Here is an 18,228-nt window from a genome sequence, read left to right as displayed (position 1 = left end):
TCTGAATTGTCTTTATCTCTCATTTATTATTTCCAAAGGTTATTTATGTAACCTTTGAAACATAGTTAATATGATTGGTCCTGACACTTGGTGTCCTTGAAGAGTTGCTTGTGATTGAAAAGTGTAAAAATAAGGTGAGTTGTGTATAGTTTGTGATTCTCCTTGAAGATTAGGTTATTTTCAATATGGACTACGACGAGTATAAATACAAAGTTATATAAACTTAGGGAAACACAAATGCATGCAGATGTACACATGCATACACTCACACACACTCCAAAATAACACGCTGGAACATGTTTTTGAGACACACATCAGAAGCTTGTAGAGGGCAAAAATTCATTCATAGTGCTTATGTAAAGTCAATGCCCACATTTCTAATGAGTTAGGTGGCTCTCAGTACTCCTTCCCATCTTTCCCATCATAACACCCTTTTCCTCATTTACAGGTGGACTTGAGGGTTTGCTTGGTTTCCTCCAGGGATGTCACACCTTACGTAAACCTTTGAAAAACAATGACTACAATTTGTTTTTACCAAATATTATATTAGAATTTCAGGGCTTTTTGATCTTTAACTCAACATGATAACTTTTGCTTCCCTATTCTAGAAAATGTAAACAGTATTTTGAAAATTTGACCATCCATATGGCAAAGGATTCATAACCAGAATATATAAGGAGCTTAAAACATTCAATATGAAAAAAATCAGATAATCAAATTCAAAAATGGATAAAGATCTGAATAAACATTTTTCAAAAGAAGATATAAAAATGGTAAATGTGCATATGAAAAGGTACTCAACATTATTGATCATCAGAGAAATGAAAATCATAACTAAAATGAGGTATCATCTTACTCTAATTAAAATGACTATCCAAAAGGCTGGTAATAAAAAATGTCAGCAAAGATGTGGAGTAAAGGGAACCCTTGTACACTGTTGGTGGGAATGTAAATTAGTACAGCCACTACGGAGTACAACATTATGGAGGTTCCTTAAAAAACTAAAAATAGAACTACTGTATGATCCAACAATCCCACTGTGAGGTATATACCTGAAAGAAAGGAAATCAGTATATCAAAGGGATATTTGTATTCCCTTGTTTATTGAAGCACTATTCATAGCAGCTAAGGTTTGCAATCAATCTAATTGCTCATCATCAGATGAATAGATAAAGAAAAGGTAGTATATATGCACAATGTACTATGCAGCCCTAAAAAAAAAAAAAAGGTGAGATCTTGTCATTTGAAGCAACATGGATGGAACTGGAGGACGTTTTGTTAAGTGAAATAAGCCAGGCACAGAAAGACAAACTTTGCATGTTTTTACTCACTTGTAGGAGCTAAAAATTAAAACAATTGAGTAAAGAGTTAAAAAGTTGAATGACAGTTACCAGAGGCTGGAAAGGGTAGTGGAAAGTGGGAGAAGTGGGGATGGTTAATTGGCATAAAAATATGGTTAGATAATATGAATAAGATCTAGTATTCAATAGCACAACAGGGTGATTATGGTCAACTATAATTTATGATACATTTAAAAATAACAAAAAGTATATAATTGGAATGTTTATATCACAAAGAAAGGATAAATGCTTGAGGTCATAGACACCCCATTTACCTTGATGTGATTATTACACATTGTATTTTGTTATCAAAATATCTCATGTACCTGATAAGTATATGCACCTATGTACTCATAAAAATAAAAATAAAAATTAAATAAAAATGAAAATTTGTCTAAATTTTTAAAGTAGAACTCTTTCTAGAATGAAGCAATAAACTACTTGCCCATATAGTCAGTATAGTGAGGGCCAAGACTAAATATAAGCTGTGAAGCATCTTAAGGGCCGTGGAATGTCTCAGGTACTTGATTATGTAACATGGATACAGTGTAGGGGAAAAGAAAGACACAGTTTTTTAACAATATACTGTTGTATTCTAAAAAATTCCCAAACTGTTGGAAAGTAAGTAGATTGGAGTTAGACGGCCACATCAATTATTAATCATTCATTACATCCACAGCTATTTATTGAGATAAAATAAGCTGATCTGTCATGTATGAAAAGGTATGAATTAGAATGTTTGGATTGGTAAAGATAAGTATCAAATTCATCTATACTAACTATACACAGTCTCCCCTTGGTATCCATGAGGGATTGGTTCAGAACCTCCAAGGATAACAAAGTCCACAGAAGCTCAAGTCACAGTTATAAAACGGCATAACATTTGCATACAACTTATGCACATTCTCCCATATACTTTAAATAATCACTGCTTATAATACCTAATATAATGTAAATGTTATGTAAATAGTTGTTACATCATATTGTTTAGAAAATAATGACAAGAAAAATGTCTGTACAAGTTCAGTACAGACACAACCATCCAATTTTTTGATTCCTAAGTATTTTTGATTCATGATTGGTAGACTCCATGGATGCAGAACCCATGGATATGGAGGGCCACTTTACTGTCTCTCTATATTTTATATATTAATATATACACAAATATGTATACACATACACACATGTCTTCCTTTCTCTTTTAATATAATAGAGGTGTTTCTGAAATTGGGTTATTAATTTTAATGTTTCTCAGAATATCCTGAAATAAAAAAGGAATGTGAGCCAAAAATAACAAAATTTAACATAAGGGACTCTACTCTATGAAATAAATTATTTTTGGGTATTGTTTCCAGATGCATAATCTATTTTTGTGATCATAAATACCATATTTTATATAGCAGGTATAAAGATTCAGATGGGTAAAGCATAGTTCAATGTCTATGAGTAAATTAATATAAAATATGAAGAAAAAGTGTTTCATTTTCTTTGTCATATTACAATAGGCACAGACATGCCATGCTAATTTACAGAATCTGAAATCAAATTCTCAAATTTTCCTTTTATTCCATAGTACATTTTGGGGGGAGGATAAGGAAGCATTGGATAATCACAATGTTAAAATATGGTAAAATATAGAATCTAACATAAAAAGTAATTTTGTACATGAGCTTTTAGGTTTACATTTTTTGTCGATTTTATCTTCTATTTAAACTGTATGTTACATTACAAATACTGAAATTGCATCATTAAATCACATTTTTCTTCTTTCATATGTCAGTTACCTATTGAGAACAGATGTTATCTCTACACATTAATGCTTACTCTCAAGTCATATACTGTAAGCTTAATGTACTGAAAAAAGAGAGAAATAAAAATGTCATCATCTTTTAGCTGAAAATAAAGTTTCATCAAAATGATATTATAAACTTTTAAAATTAAAGCAAAAAATATAATGACCTAATAAGAAATCTACAGATTTCTTGGACATTAAGAGATATACTAAAAAGTATTGACAATGTATTTCCCTCAGTATGAAGTCTCTGCTTATTATCTGCTTGATCTACACAGTTAAGACAACTCAGACCAAATTTGTGTTCAATTCAAGTGATGTTAGTTTTCAAAGTGGTAAAATGGCTCTGCATTTACACTTAATAAAAAAGTCTTATTTTCTTTTTTATACAACAGATATGGTGGTTTCAAATAAAATTCACTAGTAATTGTAAGATGGTATATATTTGTATTATTTTTACCCATTCAATTTTTACCTACCCTTCCATTTCTTTTCCTATACCCCCACTCCCTTAAAATAAGCATTTTGAATAGCTTATTTTAAGAGAATTTTCAAAAGAAAAAAAATAGGTAGTTAAATAACAGTAAATAAGTGCTCTACTTTATGTTGTCATACACAATGGGTTTTATTCTGCCAAATACGGATAGAGAAAAAAATAGTACTGCAGAAATTTTTCTGCCTTTGGGGTGGGGGAAAGTACCTATTCTGTCAATTATTTCATGGTTTTTTTTTTTTTTTTTTTTTTTCATGATGGTCCAAGAAAGAAGAATTTAATGCCTTTTTAGAGGTGAATTATATATGTCATATTTTCTGAGTCCATGTGTTATGTATGCCCCACATGCAGAACAAATAGTTGTATAATTGGTGTTTTTAGGAACATGGAAGAGATAAGTATACTTAAAGTCACTAAATTCAGGTCATTTCTACAAAAAATGATATGAAAATATGGTATCATTCTTTATATTATAACAGATTTTATTCTACCAACTAAGTCATAAAATCAGTTTTTCTCCTACTGCAACTTCTTCAGAATGGAATACAGCATCTGCATACCAGACCTTCATGACTGGATGAGAACACAGATTATTTCCAGTTAAGATTCTCTGGGAAATTAAGTATACAGAATGGAATTCTCTAAATCAGAATGTTCACAATATGAGAGCAAAAACTGCTTTGACCAGAAACCAAGTCTCTAGTGTTTCACAAGTTTAGTTTAACAAAAACAAATCGGCTTTTGAAATCCTGAGCTCTGCTCAATTTCTCAGCTGTTTTGCAGCATACTATGATTTTATTCATTCAATAAACTAGAAATGAAGGCCATATTAAAGTACAGATATGCCTTTTCTCTGACCAAAATACATGTTCCTCCTCTAAGCCTTGGACTATCACTGTGATTTTTGTATTGCTTACAATGATACATCTATAATATGTTATAGACCCACAGAGTCTTTAGTTAGGTAGGAAAAATTCATCATCAACACAGGAAATACACAAACACACAATTGTATCCTTTAGTAAAATATCAACTGCACAGAGAAAGAAGAGTGCATTTCTTAAGCTCTAAATTTACATAACTAATATTGACAAGAGTGAGAAGAGGTTGATACTGTAATAATGGGATAATCAGAACCTACATAACTATTTTACAAAAAAGCCCCTAATTTATCAACTCAACAACTAACTTCTATATTAATCTCATCAGTAATTTCTCAGTCCAATCTATTTTTATAATCTGATCAAGGGCCCGTATCATATTGTTCCACTTGGAAAAAACTCTGTTTGCTCAATTCGGACAATCAAACCTAAGGAGAAAATTGAAGGAAGTTAAAAAATATATAAGCCCAAGTTAATGTTGTAATAAAAGACCAAGAAGAAAATATCTATCTGTAAGTGCTTGAGAATGTAATTTCTTAACACATATTCCTTGGCCAATAAAATGTGAATGAGCATATTGAACTGATGAGCCCATGGCCTTCATAATGCTATTCTTGGAAATAAATGGAAATATCCTATACTTAAAGGAAGTATCTTGGAAAAATTCTACAGAAACTGCTTTAACAAGAAATAGAAATGTTATACTAATCTTTGCTACATGTCTAACTCATGAATTGTATTCTACAGACTTCATTTATCCATCGTGCACAATAAATGGTATAGATATTTGAATATTAAAAGTATTGTTTTCCTTCTGAAAATTATTTTAGTGTTTTATTTTGAAAATTAATTTCACATTTTTTGAAAATAACATTAACGGGTAGGGATTTGGATTATATTAATATTATAGTATATACAACACATAGATTTTAATTTTCCCTTATTAAAAGGTAATTTAGGGGTTATGACAGCTAATTATTTATTATAACTCAATGCAAATTAATTTTACTTCTTTTAAAGTATATCCAATAATGAAATCCAAAATTACACTTCATTAATTCACTCGAATTTCAAGAGTATAAATAGCACTCTACTTTTTAACCTATTGTATATTATAAGAAAATGGTGTGGACCTTACAAGTTAAATTTACCTGTATATTTAAATATCAAAGATTCTGAAATTTGTTTCTTTAATTAAAAGCAGTGATTTAGTAGTGGCCTATCAAATAAATAAAAATTGAATTCCATAAAGTAAAACTGAATCATTATGAAATCCAAACCTTTACAACATGCATTTTAATAAGAAAATATGCAGTTTGAAAAGTCTGTGATTTTTTGTTTGTTTGATATAAAGTAAACTTAGTGCACGCTAGAAGTCTATAAAAGAATTTCAATTAGGTCATTAAATTTTAACAATTATTTTTGAATTGTCCTCCCTTTAAGTAAATATAAATATACCTCCATTTAAGTAAATATGAATATAAATACAGAAAAAAAATACAATGATATGAATCGTGGTTTAAAAATGATAAAATAATTTAGTTTTGATAAGCCTGTACAATGACATTTAGGTTTTTACTATTTTGAAAATATGCTAGGTTCTAAAATTCCACTTATACATGATGTGCTACAAGTTAAAAAAAGAAAAGTTGCTAGGCAACCTTTAATGACCACGCAAAGCAGCTATAGTGTCAATATTGATTAAGTCTGTCTGAGAACCACACACACTAAATAATTTAGCATCTTTTTCTGTAATTTATGTTGATAAACTAATTTCTAAACAGACAAACAACTTCAAAATCCTTGCTTTGCTAGATCTGGAAGGTGTTACATTTAAGCAGATTATAGTTTTAAAAGTATTAGTACATTTTTTATTTACCCAACGCCTTGCAGCATGTCAAGATTATATTATATTATACAATCTATTACACAGGTTGCTGCTAATGTGCATAGTATTCATAAATTAGCTCAATGTCAAAGGGGAATAGAGTAAACCATGTATTTTGGCCAGCTATCCCTACTAACAGCAATTTTTAAAAATCTGCCATTTTTTAATTTTTTTGAGATGGTGTCCCGCTGTGTCACCCAGGCTGGAGTGCAATGGCATGACCTTGGCTCACTGCAATCTCTGCCCCCGACAGGTTCAAGTGAAAAGTCTACAAATTTAAACAACACTGTACAAATCTATTTTCAGTAATTAAAATTTAACTTAAAATTTAAAATGTACAACTAAAAATGTTATTTTAAACACTATACTATCAAGAATTCAAAATTAGTTTAATATTCGATTTTCTATTTTTTTCTGTTGAATACTTGAAATTGTTTTGCAACTTCAAATGCTTATTATAAATTTTATTGTGAGAGATACAATTTTAACAGACTTCATTGACCTTGGGAAAAATAATCTTGTTTTCTCAGTTTCCAGAAGGGAACCACAATGACTGAGTTTCACTTGAGATTCTGATCCAAAGCAGAGAGAGTCAACCAGGAACACGGTCTTATGAAGTGCTAAGAAGTACAGCTAACAAACTTCAATCACTTTTAAGATTTGTAAGATTTATATTGAATGGAAGAAATCATGCAAAATAGAAACTGGTGATTATAATATTCCTGAACAAGGAAAATAAATAAATAAAGGAAAAATAAGAAAACTGAAATAAAAATGGAAAACGGAAAGCTATTGCATGGTAGAGGAAATTCTACTACTCAGCTATGGAGCAATGTTTATAATGCAAATAAATATATCTATCCTTATCGAGCATGGGAGTTACATTTTCTAAATATGAAGCAATAATCCATTGAAATAAAATGGATACATGGACACCATTAGGGAGAAGGAGTAATATAAAATAAGAGTCAAGGGAAGACTCTTAATTAGTAATGATACCCTAATTACAATGAATCTTATGACACAGAGAAGGAACTTAAGCCTTCTGGAAAAGTGCATTGAACAAGGGAAATTTTAAAAGTCTATTGCTAACTCATATAAATACTAATGACATCATCAAAAGGGTCAGAGAAGCATCTTTATGGGTAGGCCAGGGAAGTTAACTGAAGGACTCTGTGGAGGAGATGGTGTCCTTCATTTTCATTACCTCCTGTGTAAAGGATCCTAGAAGAGAGAACTGCAGGGTGGACTTGGCTCTAGGCTCTCTCTTATTCTATTTCTATGGTAGTTTTACAAATTCTTGGAAACAGATTATAGCTTTCAGTTGTTTTTCTTTGGTTTTAAAAATTACTCTAAGTATAGATATTAATGTTGTGCGTATAGTTTTGTATGGTATATTTAGTGGTTAAGAAACAGAGGTCTGAAGACAATCTCTCTAAGATAAGCAGTCTTCCTTCATGACTAAATAATTGGATGACCTTGGCCAGTTGTGGTGGCTCACAACTGTTGTAAACTTGAGAAAAGGAGTTTGAGACCAATCTGGGCAATGTACTGAAACCCCCACGCTAAATAAATAAATAAATAAATACATAACCTTGAATAAATTCTTAATTTCTCCCAGATTCAGTTACCGTACTTATAAAGTAGCAAAAATAACAGTACCAACATCAGAGTGGTGTTGAGATAATTAAAGGTAATAATTCTCAATTTCAACCATACAATAAATGTTCAATGATTGTTAATTTTATTATCATTATTCAGGGTTTTTATAGTTTCATCGCCAATATTGGAAGACATTTTTGAAAACTTGTTCTATAAACATCAGAGAGATTCAGCACACTATTTGCTAGAGTTAAATAATGATGGATGATGGTGAACAAGGGTAAATATGTCACTGTGAAATCATTATTGTACTTTGTAATACTATCCTTCAATTATGGCTTCTTGTAAAACTTTATACCTTTAAATTTAATATGGTCCAGAACATATGAAATCCCTTTCTATAGTTATAATAGAATAAGTATTCGGTTAACTATTCATGTTTACGTAATTACATGGAACTCTAGTATTTTTACTGATAATTTTATGTTAACATCCATTTTCTAATGTTAAGGACGTATGTAAGAGTATGGGAAGGCAGAATAAAGATAAAAATGTAATTCAAATAATAAACATAAAGTAATTGTCATAACATATAGGACTATCGGCTACTTCCGAGTAGGACTGAGTAGACTCTATCTAGAGCCCTGGTCTATGTCTGCAAAAAGCATTGTTCATTCATTAATCCAAGTATGGAAACATGCTACAGATCTAATGGATGAAGAAAAAAAATGGGGAAATTACAAAGTAAATAGCGGTATGGGAGTACATTACTGTACAACTAGCTAGAGCAGGACATAGATGATATGCCCTGACCCAGATCACCATGCTGCCTCAGAAGCCAAAGTAGCAAGGGAAGAGTTAGTCTACGAACATCTGCTGAAATTCTCTTTCAGCAAAATCACATCATCTGACAAATTCCTGACACACCTTATTGAAAATTCCATCCATCAAAGATAAGGGAAATGAATTATTTGGGGAAGAGCTATTCTGGACCTAATTCTAAACCAACAAAGAACTGATTCATTAAGTGAGAGAAATAGAAATCCTGAGAGAAAAGTTTCATGTGATCTAAAATTTCATGACAGTTCAGGAGATAGAGACTAGATTCTCACTGCTTTTTCACTCTCGGACATTTGAAAATACATACCCCCGTGCCTTTGCCTTAAAGGCAAGTGCTGATTTTTTTTGGTGCATGTTCTTTCAATTTTTCACCCCAGTTCTTTAAAAACAAAAGTTGTAACAGCTTTCTTTAGATCTATATCTATCTATAAAATATCTATACACATTTAATTGACCTAAACCTTTTAATTTTGTAGTTTTTGCATTTAATTTTATAACACAAACATGCATCCACTTAATTACATGGAATTGGCCTATTATGAATAGTTCAGTGCAATAAACTTTATGGTTTAGACAAATTGTGATGTAACTTTCACAGCTATTTTTTTTCTTCTTTACTTCTGTAGCAGCTGTGCTGTTTACTATTTTTGAGATATCGTTATTAATTCCAGCTCCCTGTATAGTCCTGATTGGTCTAGGCCAATCTTTCTCATAGTGTGATCCAGGGAACTCGAAGCTTTCTTAAGAACTTTTCAGGGGCTCTGCAAGGTCAACATCACTTTTAAAATAATATTAGGATACACGCTGTTTCTTCCCCTCTCATTCTCTGGCGAGTGTACAGTGCAGTTTTCCAGAGGCTGCAGATGAGTGCCATCCCCACAGATTGAAAGCAGATGCAGGTATGAGAACCCATCTATTAAACCAGATGTCATAGATATGTTCAAAAATAATGAAACAATGGTACTTGCTCATTAATTCATTCTGTTTTGAAAATATATCTTCTTTAAAATATGTATTGGTTAACACAAGATTAATTTATTACAGTTGTTAAATGACATAATAAATATATATTATAAAATATCTATTTTAATTTCCAGTATGGTAAATACTGATAAACATAAACAAAACCTTTTAGGGTCCTCAGTGATTTTTTAAAGAATGTAATTAGATTCTTAAACCAGTAAGTTTTATATATTGACATAATCCTTTGTCTTATTCCCTTAAAACATTCCCTGAAAACACCTTGTACACTGACCTTAGTTAAAGAAAGAAAATACAGAGACACTAATATATAAAATGATTTTTTCAAATAAAACTTTTAATTCTGTGTTATTAAATATTTACTTCTTAATTCCATTTCACAATTCAAGCCTGGAAATCCATCACCCTTTTGGATTACAACTGTATTTATTACTTTTTTAGAATTTAAAAAAATCATTTGAATTTTGACATGTAATTATTTCAGCCACAAAAAGTATATTGTCATATGGCACAATAAATGTTTATTACCCAAAATGTATTTTGTTATGTGACATGGAAACCTAAGCATTTATTGTGCTTCCAAACAGCAAAAAAACAATTTTCTATTTGTATTACTATGCTGTCACTTTATTTCAGTTAATTATAGATTAGAGGCAAAATTTATTTTATAAGAAAAGGGGAAAAATAACCAAAAGTAACTTTTGGAACTAAAAGAAGTTAGTAAATTCAGAAAAATCTGTGCAGGTCAGGCAGGCCCTGAGGCATAGAGAGACTGAGGAGTGAGAGAAAAAAGAACAAGAGGAAAAAAAAAAAAAAAGAGGTGGAACTGTAGAATTGTTTGCATTCCTGTAACCACAAGAATGAGGGAAGTTAAAAACACAGAATGCATCTGACCAAATAAAGCTACAATTCTTGATCAAAGCTGCATGGTGCATTAATTCTATTCCCAGCTGCCCAGCAATAGGACCCTGCGTTACCATTACCTTGTGGTTATGGCACTACAAAGGGAATAAAAAACATATGACAATTAAACAATAATCATTAGGAGTAGTGATATAAGAGATAGAGTCAATTCAATCCTGTAGGGAGAATTGAGGGGTGTTTGGGTGGGGTTTATACCACAGGAAAATAAATGATGTTGTGACCAGGAGAAATAGTTACAAAAGCCTACATGCCGGAGAGAACATTATCTTACCGTTTACTCAAGTACTCATGTTTGGAAAGAAATACCATGTATATTTGAAGTTTGGAACCAATAAAAGATGTTCTTTTGGTGCCTTTATGGTTCAGAATAGTCTAGGTATAAGTGTTTGGTTTGAACGCTCTCTCTCTGCATTTGTTTTATGATGCCCACTTTATACTTGAAATACAGGCTGAAAGTGTATTACTTGTTCAGTGTCGCAGAGCTCATAGGTATTAAATGCAGGATTCAAACTCTCATCTCTCTTTGTCTCCAAAATTAATTCCCTAAGTGAGTTCTTCACTTTTGAGAAGACTTCTTTCTCAAAGTAAATATGACTGCATCTCACACTGTATTATTATTGTTTTTTCCACTGATCTGCTTGTTTAAATTGGTAACCACCTTTTTAATATGCTGACTTCTAGTTATTTATTATTCATCATATTGACACTTTTATATTCTTACTTTTTTTGCTGCAACAACCTCAAAATCACTCTGATGTTAGTCTTAAGTGAATTTATACATTTAACATATTTCTATTTACAACCAAATCTAGACACAATCTGATATTGAGAACTGTATGCACATCACAAGATAATTATTCTAAGAGATTATGAATAGATAACACATCTGTAAGTAACATGAGTTTAACTAATATTTAAATATTTTATCTTACATTAAATTATAACATTTAAATTATATAATAATTTACATTTGAGTAATTATAACATGGTTATGAAAACATAAACTAAAAAATGTGGAGACACTACTCTTTGACTGAATGATTTAAATATCACATTTGCCAATAAGGAAAAACAAAGGCACCTTTGAAAAGCTTGCATTGAACCTGTCACAGACAGATACATTATTATTTTTAAAAAAGACTCTTGACCTGTCTATATGTCAAAGACCTCCTTCTCCATTAATTTTTTACTTCACTTTACCCCCTCTGATTTAATTTTATGTTAGCCAACATAGTATATTTGCTTCAGAAATGAAAATTTACCTCATCATATATTTCCTGTGAACCTAGTAGTAGGTTCCACAGACCTGAAGTAGGCCCACTAAATACATTTTCAACTAAAGCAGAAATATATTATCCCATTATAAAGGTGACAGCGTAGTGGAGAAACTTAAGCATTAAACAAATAAGTACAATTGTAATAAGCAGTACAATAATGTAATATTAAAATGGTAAATTATGATGATGTGATCAATATTCATTTACCGAAACAGTAAATTGCTCCTTTTTATCAATCTGCTATAATCAAGTTTCTAAGCAAACCACCGTAGTGGAAAATGGATCCTTGCTATCTAATTCTCACTTCGTCCTCTGTAACTCCGTGCTACACTCAAGCATACTACAACCATGCTTTACGCTCAATCAAGCAAGAGCATGGAACACATACTCTTTCTGCCTTCATAGACAAGCACTCCAAGGCAGAATTACTTAAGTCTCCCCAAGAGATTCACTTGGTTCATCCATAAACAAAAACTGAGAAAAGACCTTTCTGTGCAATAAAACTCCACATGTCATTTTCTGAGGTATTTTAAAGTGATAAGCATACTAGAGGTAAATTGCTATTCCAACACTAACCATATAAAAAAGATAATTCAGATCTATCTACTAGGTTATGCAGGATTTTTTTTCTTGTGCTCTCACTTGATTCTATAGGCAGAAACCTGACAGTTCCAGCAATTCAATGTTCTAAACAATTTGCATACACTAAAAACAGCAACAACAACAAAAAAACTTAGTTTTTGAATAAATTGAGGTGCAGAGAATTTAAGCAACTTGTTCAGGGGCTTGACCATTTATATATGACACATGTCTATGAATCTGATTCATAGACAGTTCAATTAATGTCCTCAAGTAAGGGTCAGCAAGGTCCCTCTAAGAATTGTGGCTAGAGTCGAAGTAAGAAAGACATTTTCTTTTTTTTTCTTTTTTTTTTTTTTTTTGAGACGGAGTCTTGCTGTGCTCCCAGGCTGGAGTGCAGTGGCGCGATCTCGACTCACTGCAAGCTCCACCTCCCGGTTCACGCCATTCTCCCGCCTCAGCCTCCCAAGTAGCTGAGACTACAGGCGCCCGCCACCACGCCCGGCTAGTTTTTTGTATTTTTAGTAGAGACGGGGTTTCACCATGTTAGCCAGGACAGTCTCGATCTCCTGACCTCGTGATCCACCCGCCTCGGCCTCCCAAAGTGCTGGGATTACAGGCTTGAGCCACCGCGCCCGGCCTAAGAAAGACATTTTCTAAAAAAAAATAAATGTATACGTGAGATGTGGAATTGTCAATTATGAATATATGTCCACAACGTAGTTTAATTACTTAATTTTTCATCTTGTAGAAAGAGGCAAAAAAATGCTACTTGATTTAATTCAGGTTATAGGCCATTGCCTTTAAAGGAAGTATTATTAAAGTAGGCCAGTGAATCCTCAGAAATAATCTACATAACTTGTTTATGTCTTTAAGAATCCTAAATATATTTAAAAAGCTAGTGTATGTGTATAATTAAAATGCTCCTTCTTAAGAAAATAATCGCCAAACAATAGTTTTGCCAAATATTTCTCTTGATATTCAAAGGACAGATTTGCTACAGATGATCAGAAAAGATGGTGATCTAGTATAACTCCACACAGCTCTTCCAGTTACTTCAGAGAAAGAAGACTGGATGTGAGTTGAGGCTCAACAAGGGCCTAAGATTTTGATCGGATTTGCAGATGGAAAACCTTTCAGGCAGGAAGAATGGAATGAAAAAGGCAGATAGGTGAGAAAGCAAGACTTGCATTTGGAATAATGAGTAGACTACGTATCTTTAGATAGAGGCAGATCCAGTTGAAAATGAAGATGGAAATCACACTATGAAAAAAATCTCAAAAAGTAAGCTAAAGAAACTGCACCGAATTCTTTGGAGTGTCATAAAATTTCCCTTAGTCAAATCTACAATTTTATTTAAAATAATCTTGAAGAAATCTTAAGTTTATAAAATATTGGACTTTCTGATTAACATTCAATAAATGTATAACAATTTTATAAATATTCTATGCTAATTACTAAAAATGGAAACAATGCTTTCAAAGATGTTGTCATTTGAGTACATAAGTGAACACAATGTAACGTTATATGTGCTCTATAAATTAAATTTATAACAAAATATTTAAGCTTACTTATAGATAATAACCCATGGTACTTCTAAAAATAGGTTATAAGCTTCAAAAATTATATTTTCCTAGCTGGGCACGGTGGCTCACGCCTGTAATCCCAGTACGTTGGGAAGCTGAGGCAGGCGGATCACAAGGTCAAGAGATCGAGACCATCCTGGCTAACACGGTGAAACCCCGTCTGTACTAAAAAATACAAAAAATTAGCCGGGCCTGGGGGCGGGCACCTGTAGTCCCAGCTACTCGGGAGGCTGAGGCAGGAGAATGGTGTAAACCCAGAAGGCAGAGTGTGCAGTGAGCCAAGATCGAGCCACTGCACTCCAGCCTGGGCGACAGAGCGAGACTCCGTCTCAAAAAAATATATATATATATATTTTCCTTTACAACTTTAAAAATAGCCTGCAGATTCTTTCACAATAATGTTAGTAAATCCTGCTTAACAAACCAGTGAGATTCTGAAAAGAACACAGTATTTTTTAATGAAATTTAATCCTTTATTTTGTATGCAATCCAATAGAAAGTGACTCGCATGTCACAACCACTTATGAATATAAATCATTGTCATCTTCAGATGAGTTGTAATTAAAAGCATGTTATTTATCTTTGTAATGAGGATTACAAGGATAAAGATAATTTTAAAAGCAAGGTAGTTATTTTATGCATCACTTAAAAATTACATCAGTAGGTCAGAATTTTGGTTTGGCTTTATAGTTTTATGTTATTGTTTTAATGTACTGTATAAAGTATTTATACAGTATAAATGTAGTATACATATATAAACATACAGGCCATATAATGACCAAAGTAAGATAAATTTAAAGCAAAAGATGAACAAAAATAAGCATTTTACCTAAATAACTAACAGTTTCTAACAATTATTTTTATAATTAACATATAAAATGCATGTTAATTCTATATAAGTAATATATACAATTTATCTCACCTTGGTTATGATATAGCAAGTGTGTTTGTATACAGATATACATACACACACATATCCAATATATAGACTTACATATCCACTGTATATATCTAGCATAAATATATATGCACAAACATATATAGGCTATATAATAACAAAAGTAAGACAAAGTTATATATAACTTGTATACATTTGTATATATACAAGTTACTGGATTTTATATCAATCATGAATCTTCAGTACAGATTTTCCATCAACTATGTATCCAGCCCTGAAATTGCAGGTATCACTAGAGTACAATGTTAATTCATTTCACTGGGAATTAGTATATTGATGTTTTCACTGGAAACAATAAATTCATGTGGCTAAAACTGAATCACAATGGAAACCAAAAACATAGAGATGGACAGATAAAACACACAAACCTATATTTGGAGTCCAGGCAAAACTTCAAACCAACTTAGAGCCAGACATTTTGCGAATTTGGGATGTCTGGAAGCTTTCTTAAAAATATGTATTTTAATATCCTGTGTTCTGTGTGGACTTATCCCTAATACACCAAATGTGCATTATTATCTTTCTCTGGAACCAAGCAGAAGAATCATTTTTAGTCATTCCAAAGTTAATAATGTGCTATTGAAAGTGATTGGAATTCAACATACTTTTTTCCCATCAGTTTTGTAACTTCAAGCGACAAGAACAAAGGTGATAATATTTATCACTATTTCATAAATAGAAACTGAAATGTAGCTTGTTTATGAGAATTGCCATGAAATGACAGACTTGGAACAAAAGAAGAATCGAGTCTTCAGATGTTTATATTGAACAGTCCTTTCAAGAAATATATTCAACACCCAAATTCTGCAGACTAGAAAAGACAACATATTCCTAATCTAGTTATTTGTAAATGTTAATTTATCTATTCAAGATGGATTAGTTGAACATCTAATATATCTCAGGTGATAATCTAGGTACTGTGGATAAAATGGTGAACAAAACAAAGACTCACAGATATGCCATTTTAAAAAGAGGTGATAGATATTAAACAAATGACCAAATATGTAGAACATATAATATTAAGTAGTAATAAGCATCATGATGACAAAGCAGAGTGAATGGATATTGAATGGGAGGATCTATTTACTTTAGGCTGGTCAGGGAATGCTGCTTAGGGAAAAAAACGTAGTGATATGTGCTGAGAGGTGAAGCATGAGCAAAGCTGAAATCTCCAAACAGTTCTTGTCATGTTCAAGGAGTAGCAAGGAGGTGGATGTTTTTCAGGTGAAGTGAACTGTGGGAGGTACTTAGTAGTAATCTAGATGGAAACATTGAGATTACAGGAAGGAGTTTGGATTTTATCTTAATCTGTGAAAGGGTGCCATTGAAGTATCTGGACAAGAGAATTATCTTATTGACATTTTAAAATGATCATTCTGACTGCTGTAAGAAGACTGAAGTGTAGAGGTAAAGGTGAAAGTAGATAGTCAATTCCAAATAAGAGATTATGACTGCTTGACAGAAGAATGAGAAGCAGAAATACTGAAAAATGGTACTTTAGATTTGTGTAGAAACACTATACAGTTACATGCAACAACTGTTAGTATTTCAAAAGCGAAAAGCTTTTTCTTGGGTTCCTACTATTTAGAGAGTATATATTAGATGAAATTATAATATCTCCTTCTCTCAAGTAATAATATAGTTCTTTACTAGTTTTTACATTGTTTTTATTATCATAAGTTGAAGATATAAATATATGTATTCTGGATAAAGAATCATACTACAAGGTAACTCATAATACTTTATAGCAATCTGCAATTTACTAACTTAATGACTCTTGTAACACTCATTATTTTTAGTCAATTAATTATATCCTCAGTAATAAAAAATAACATCAAATTTTATTAGCAATTAGCAAATTAATATTTTTCTATGAATGAAATTAGTAATATAAATATTACTAATTATTTTCAGATAATGGTGAGACAATTACCCACTAAGATGATCCAGAGGTACAGCTAGGTATTTAAAGGACGTATAAGCTTTTCTCAAGATGGAAAGTCATACCAAATAGGAAAGGAAGCTGCAAAAACAAGGTTAAGGATGTAGATTTCTTTTGAAATTGTAGATTGAATGAATAGGTTGGTCTAATCGAAACACAAAATTTTAATGGGCATAAGTAGAAAAAAACCTTAAAGAGGCAGAATGGGACCAGATTCTTGAGAACTTGGAATAGCAATCTTAGGAACTAGGAACTTATTCTGCAAGCAAAGGAAGCAACTGCTGGTTTTGAGTATATGCATAAACTGATAAAAGAAGTTGTGTTTAAGAATTTATAGGGATTTAGTGTGATAATATATGTGAGTCACAATCCATAAACTTTGTTTCCACACTGCACCATGCATGTTTCATAGTTCCAGAGCCTCATTAGAGAATGAGCAATATGTCTACACACAGGCCAATACCTTATATTTTAGCATAAGTTTCCTTCCAGATTTATATAGTTTAGCAGACACCTCTTAAGATAAAATATAAAATATCTATGGAAATCACGAACAATTTATAATTTTGTGTAAAAGATTTGATAGGCCTCAAATGCAATTAAAAATAAAAAGTCAGAAACATCTTGGTTGCTCTGTTGAATTCCCACTTTTACCGCGTGCCAATTCTAGTTTTTCTTATTGTCTCAAAGCCATGCCAATTTATAATTATTTACCTTTTCAAGGAATTACATTTAACATATAATATTTTGTTTAGACATTAAATATACCTTTGTAATTTATATTTTTATTCTCATTTTTAGGGAAGGAAATAAATTCATAGGGATGAAGTTGTAAGATATAAAGTTTCTTTAGGGACAAAAATAAGGAGACATACAATGGTAATTATATAAACTGCACGTTAATATAGCATGTTCTAGGGCATAAGAAAAGATTCTCAGTTCCCCCAAGTTTTTCCATGCTAGCAACAGCTATGGATGAAACTAATAATTCATTTATTTGAAATAGATTAGTCGAGCATCTAGTATCTAACAAAAGATAAATATAGAACATATAACCATATAGAACATGAGAATAGATGACAGAAGGAGGGAGAGGAAGGAGGGAGACAGGTAGGTATATAGATAGATAATATGTATATCTACCC

The 18,228-nt window shown here is 31.7% G+C and overlaps 1 protein-coding gene across 1 annotated transcript in view; it reads right to left on the bottom strand.

Moving 5' to 3' along the window:
* SEMA3A (semaphorin 3A) overlaps positions 1-18,228 on the bottom strand; it is a 525,967-nt gene that overhangs the window by 397,408 nt on the left and 110,331 nt on the right. The gene's annotated exons all lie outside the window — the stretch shown is intronic.

This window comes from Theropithecus gelada, chromosome 3, assembly GCF_003255815.1.
Source record: "Theropithecus gelada isolate Dixy chromosome 3, Tgel_1.0, whole genome shotgun sequence".
Lineage (NCBI taxonomy): Eukaryota > Metazoa > Chordata > Mammalia > Primates > Cercopithecidae > Theropithecus > Theropithecus gelada.
Note: the sequence above shows the minus strand (reverse complement) of the source record. Positions and strands in the feature narration are given on the sequence as shown.